A 6328-nucleotide genomic window follows, 5' to 3' on the forward strand; every position below is an offset into this window, starting at 1 on the left:
TGTGCTCTTTTCTTTAGATAGATTAGATAGGAAAAAGGGTAGTTACATCAAAATTTTACAATTTGTACAGAAACCAGATGGCAAGAGTCGAGGGGCATGAAAGGGAAGCAGTGGTTGGGAATGGAGTGAGACAATGATGTAGCCTATCCCCGATGTTATTCTCTCTGCATATTGATCAAGCAGTAAAAGCAACAAAGGAAAAATTCGTATTAGGAATTAAAATCCATGGAGAAGAAATAAAAACATTGAGGTTCGCCGACAACATTGTAATTCTGTCAGAGACAGCAAAGGACCTGGAAGACCAGCTGAGCGGAATGGACAGTGATTTCAGAGAAGGATATAAGATTAACATTAACAAAACCAAAACGAGGATAATGGAATGTAGTCGAATTAAATCGGGTGATACTGAGGGAATTGGATTAGGAAATGAGACACTTAAAGTAGTGAATGAGTTTTGCTATTTGGCTAGCAAAATAATTTGATGATGGTCGAAGTAGAGAGGGTATGAAATGTAGACTGGCAGTGGTAAGGAAAGAGTTTCTGAAGAAATTTGTTAACATCGCGTATAGATTTAAGTGTCACGAAGTCGTTTCTGAAAGTATTTGTGTGGAGTGTAGCCATGTATGGAAGTGAAACGTGGACGATAAATACACTCCTGGAAATGGAAAAAAGAACACATTGACACCGGTGTGTCAGACCCACCATACTTGCTCCGGACACTGCGAGAGGGCTGTACAAGCAATGATCACACGCATGGCACAGCGGACACACCAGGAACCGCGGTGTTGGCCGTCGAATGGCGCTAGCTGCGCAGCATTTGTGCACCGCCGCCGTCAGTGTCAGCCAGTTTGCCGTGGCATACGGAGCTCCATCGTAGTCTTTAACACTGGTAGCATGCCGCGACAGCGTGGACGTGAACCGTATGTGCAGTTGACGGACTTTGAGCGAGGGCGTATAGTGGGCATGCGGGAGGCCGGGTGGACGTACCGCCGAATTGCTCAACACGTGGGGCGTGAGGTCTCCACAGTACATCGATGTTGTCGCCAGTGGTCGGCGGAAGGTGCACGTGCCCGTCCACCTGGGACCGGACCGCAGCGACGCACGGATGCACGCCAAGACCGTAGGATCCTACGCAGTGCCGTAGGGGACCGCACCGCCACTTCCCACCAAATTAGGGACACTGTTGCTCCTGGGGTATCGGCGAGGACCATTCGCAACCGCCTCCATGAAGGTGGGCTACGGTCCCGCACACCGTTAGGCCGTCTTCCGCTCACGCCCCAACATCGTGCAGCCCGCCTCCAGTGGTGTCGCGACAGGCGTGAATGGAGGGACAAATGGAGACGTGTCGTCTTCAGCGATGAGAGTCGCTTCTGCCTTGGTGCCAATGATGGTCGTATGCGTGTTTGGCGCCGTGCAGGTGAGCGCCACAATCAGGACTGCATACTACCGAGGCACACAGGTCCAACACCCGGCATCATGGTGTGGGGAGCGGTCTCCTACACTGGCCGTACACCACTGGTGATCGTCGAGGGGACACTGAATAGTGCACGGTACATCCAAACCGTCATCGAACCCATCGTTCTACCATTCCTAGACCGGCAAGGGAACTTGCTGTTCCAACAGGACAATGCACGTCCGCATGTATCCCGTGCCACCCAACGTGCTCTAGAAGGTGTAAGTCAACTACCCTGGCCAGCAAGATCTCCGGATCTGTCCCCCATTGAGCATGTTTGGGACTGGATGAAGCGTCGTCTCACGCGGTCTGCACGTCCAGCACGAACGCTGGTCCAACTGAGGCGCCAGGTGGAAATGGCATGGCAAGCCGTTCCACAGGACTACATCCAGCATCTCTACGATCGTCTCCATGGGAGAATAGCAGCCTGCATTGCTGCGAAAGGTGGATATACACTGTACTAGTGCCGACATTGTGCATGCTCTGTTGCCTGTGTCTATGTGCCTGTGGTTCTGTCAGTGTGATCATGTGATGTATCTGACCCCAGGAATGTGTCAATAAAGTTTCCCCTTCCTGGGACAATGAATTCACGGTGTTCTTATTTCAATTTCCAGGAGTGTAGTTTGGACAAGAATAGAATAGACGCTTTCGAAATATGGTGCTACAGAGTAATGCTAAAGATTATATGGGTAGATCACATAACTAATGAGGAGGTATTGAACAGAATTGGGGAGAAGAAGAATTTGTGGCACACCTTGACTAGAAGAAGGGATCGGTTGGTAGAGCATGTTCTGAGGCATCAAGGGATCACCAATTTAGTATTGGAGGGCAGCGTGGAGGGTAAAAATCGTAGAAGGAGACTAAGAGAGGAATACACTAAGCAGATTCAGAAGGATGTAGGTTGCAGTAGGTACTGATAGATGAAGCAGCTTGCACAGGATAGAGTAGGATGGAGAGCTGCAGCAAACCAGTCTCTGGACTGAAGACCACAACAACAACATCAAAATTCACAGCAGAGGTTCAGCCGCTTTGTCTTGATTTAGTGCTAGGTAGTGGAAAACATTTCGGGAGGTGGAAATGAGGAAGAATAAGCTATTTTTGAGCCCCAAACATTTTCACTGCTTGACACTGTAATCAGCATACAAGCTTCAGAATCCATTGTAGCAACGCGTCACGGGCATGTGCAACGCAACTCAGCTTTTTCAGTACTCTCGATCGAACAGCTGCGTGAAGACACATGAAGCAATCAGAATTACCGCTGCCACTATTCTACGGAAGCAGTCAGGAATAAAAATAATGCGTATAGCTCTAGGCATGTAATTTCTATAGGCCAACTGTGTCGGCAACAAACAAAAATCACAAAATATCAGTGAGTCTTCTGCCACTTCCTTAAATCCCTTCTCGGGAATGAAATGTCAGTGAGTCTTCTGCCACTTCCCTAAATCCGTTCTGGGGAATGTCAGATTGATTAACTTAAATTGGCTATTGTTGATTTCAGTCCTCCTTGCGGGATAGAAGCTTGTGACCGTTCCTTATGACAAGTTTGTCCGATGTGTTTTCATCCCTATACTTCCTGTCGACTTTTCTCGGGGGAAACTATTCCTCACAACAATATAATACGACAGTCGTCAATCTGTAACCAATACCACGTTGCATCAGTAGGTTGAACAAAGATCCAAAGAACAGTTGCTCGTTTCATCATGTTTTTCGTTAGTAAGCGCCAGAGCGTTATAATGACTGACAGGTTTATAGTAAAGTTATGATAACAGCCTTAACAAGTTTACCAGACACAAGGTAAGCTTGAAATAATGACCTGCAGTTTTTGTTGTACCTAAGAGCAGAAAGCCCTATCATTCGATGCACTGCCTTGTTTCAGGATACAACATTTACATGAGAAACATATAAAACATCGCATATAAAACACAACGTGTAAGTACAAGTATTACAGATAATGAATATCGTCCTGACATACTTAAAATTTATGTAACTGAATTCATAGATTCAATATCGTGGTGAACAATTGCTGTCGCCGAATGACAGCTCTAAGAATAAACGATATCGGATTTATAATATAGCCACCATCGTCCTTTACAGTCTGATATTAAATCAGCAACCGCTAAAAAACTTTTCTGAGAGAAAATAAATTTTGGATGTTGAATTGATCATAAAAGTGTTTTTTTAAAAACTATACATGCACCTCTGACTTTTTAACGTACTCTTTAACGTCACACACATACACAGACATGGCACGCTAGTGGCGTGAGTGTGCACCTTGTTTATCTCGCTCTCTCTCTCTCTCTCTCTCTCTCTCTCTCTTTCCTTATGTTTGCACAGCGTAAATGATACGGCAGCTATAACAATCAAAAATATTTTCTCTCTTATCATGTAATGATGTAGGCAGTTTCTCTCGTTACGTTATGATAGTGAAATTAAACTGACAATTTCCAAGCTCTTTCTTACCCCAATGAAGTTGTGCCTCCTTCGGTGACTCTTTGCCTCAAAGAATAAATAACCTACACGTCAAAAGCAAGTGTTGTGGGACGAGAAACGTAGTAGAGTTTAACCTAGATTACCATTGAAGTTGGTACCAATTCACCGCTCCCACACCTCTACTATAGTCAGTATAGAATGTAAACCGGACATTTTGTACTAAATTTGCATGTGACATACAACTGGAGATCTAATAATTGTAATTAACTAGAGCATAATATATAAATTACGACTTCTTTTGAATAAACTGTTGAGAGTAAAATTTATGTGGGTTTAATAACTACGTAGCATCCCCCCCCCCTTAGTGTTGTAGGGCTAGGATCAATATTTATAACAAAACTTACCGCTTACCGTTCCAGAAATACAGCACTGCTTCTATGCACATTGATGGAGGATTTTCTATTTGAATCTTCCTGGCAGATTAAAACTGTGTGCCCGACCGAGACTCGAACTCGGGACCTTTGCCTTTCACGGGCAAGCGCTCTACCAACTGAGCTACCGAAGCACGACTCACGCCCGGTACTCACAGCTGTACTCCTGCCAGTATCTCGTCTCCTACCTTCCAAACTTTACAGAAGCTCTCCTGCGCAGGAGCTTCTGTAAAGTTTGGAAGATAGGAGACGAGATACTGGCAGGAGTAAAGCTGTGAGTACCGGGCGTGAGTCGTGCTTCGGTAGCTCAGTTGGTAGAGCGCTTGCCCGCGAAAGGCAAAGGTCCCGAGTTCGAGTCTCGGTCGGGCACACAGTTTTAATCTGCCAAGAAGTTTCATATCAGCGCACACTCCGCTGCAGAGTGAAAATCTCATTCTGGATTTTCTATTTATTTCGACACTGAAACAAAAATAGACTTTTCTGTCGTTTACAATTAAAGTCACCTTACACAGTAATTTCTATCTGGTTTTGTGACTTTGCGTTAAACCGTGCTTGTAATATTCCTTTGTTACCTCCGCGGCATAAGCAACAACTTTTTCTGCATTACACTCATAAATGTCAATAACCGATAAACAAACTGGCAATCTTTCCACCTCTAAAAATTTGTGTAATTTCACAACTGCTACTTCCAAACAACCTCTTTCCATTCATGTATTTCACAGATCCCCTCTCCTGATATTAATTCTTCAGATAATATTTACACAGTAAATTTTGTTACAAGATTTTCCGAAGTTTACATTCATTGTCGACAAATAAGTAATTAAAATGTAGTTGCACACATCAAACTATTTATCATAGCCTTTGAAAATAATTACAACAGTCTAGATTGCAAGGCACTTTTCCTGAAAGGTGATCGGTTTCAAGCATCACATAATCATCTTGACCCCTACAGCCATATTAATGGACAATGGCTGTAGGTCTGAAGAGGATCATGTGATGATAGAAACCGACCACCCTTCAATAAATATGCTTAGCGATCTAGACTATTATAATTTTTTCCAAGTATTATATTTTGACCGCTGATGTCTCCAATAATGTTTTCGAAAATATTTATCGTAGGATGCTCATCCAACTCCAGCAGCAGAGACTATGACAGAAAGCGAGGTAGACGCATAGGTTTAGTGATATAATTCCGTGATTATACTTTCCAAGAGGAGTTAGGCAACACATTACTCCATTGCAACACATTTCCTGTTAAAATTTCGAGTGCTTGAGTTCTAAAACAGATAAGACATAACAATGCCTCCTCCCACAGTAAAAGTGCGGAATGGCTTTAATGGAAAAATCGTCTTTTATCGTTTCATGCACCAATGACGACGATTCAGCATTATCCTAAGCGATGTAGCTCATTTGCTGTTGTACACTGTTTGTGGACTGCAGTGGAACTTCTCCGCAATAGCTTATCATGATGCCTTACGGTTCATAAGCACAATACGGCTTGGCAGTTAAGACAGCAATGCATGATGCCTTCAATGACTACTGTAGCAGAATATTGCCAAATGACATTTCACAAAATCCAAAGCAATTCTGGTCGTGTGTAAAGGCTGTTAGTTACACAAAAGTTTGTCCAGTCCATTGACAATGAGGGTTGCAAAACAAAAGCTGAAATGATTAATTCCCTTCACAAAGGAAAACTCAGGAGAATTGCCACAATTTCATCTTCTTGCCACGTAAAACACGAATGGAATAAATATTACCGTCACTGGTGTTGAGAAACAGTTGAAATCGTTAAAACTGAACAAAAATACAGACGCGGATGGAATGCCTTTCAGATTCTATACTGGATGTGTGGCTGAGTTAGCCCCTCTTCTAACTATAGTCTGTCGTAGGTTCCTCGAACAAAAAACCGTGCCCAGTTCGTGGAAAAAGGTACAGCCCACTCCCGTCTACAAAAAGAGTAATAGAAGTGATCCATATAAAACTACCATCCAATGTCCTTGACGTCGATTTGTTG

At 43.7% G+C, this 6328-nt stretch overlaps 1 non-coding gene across 1 annotated transcript; it reads right to left on the reverse strand.

Moving 5' to 3' along the window:
• Window positions 1-4374: 4374 nt before the first annotated feature.
• Trnas-uga (transfer RNA serine (anticodon UGA)) lies at window positions 4375-4449 on the reverse strand. Its single transcript has one exon. It is a non-coding gene; the product is annotated as a tRNA-Ser (tRNA).
• Between the last annotated feature and the right edge of the window lie 1879 nt (window positions 4450-6328).

Source organism: Schistocerca nitens, chromosome 4 (genome assembly GCF_023898315.1).
Source record: "Schistocerca nitens isolate TAMUIC-IGC-003100 chromosome 4, iqSchNite1.1, whole genome shotgun sequence".
NCBI lineage: Eukaryota > Metazoa > Arthropoda > Insecta > Orthoptera > Acrididae > Schistocerca > Schistocerca nitens.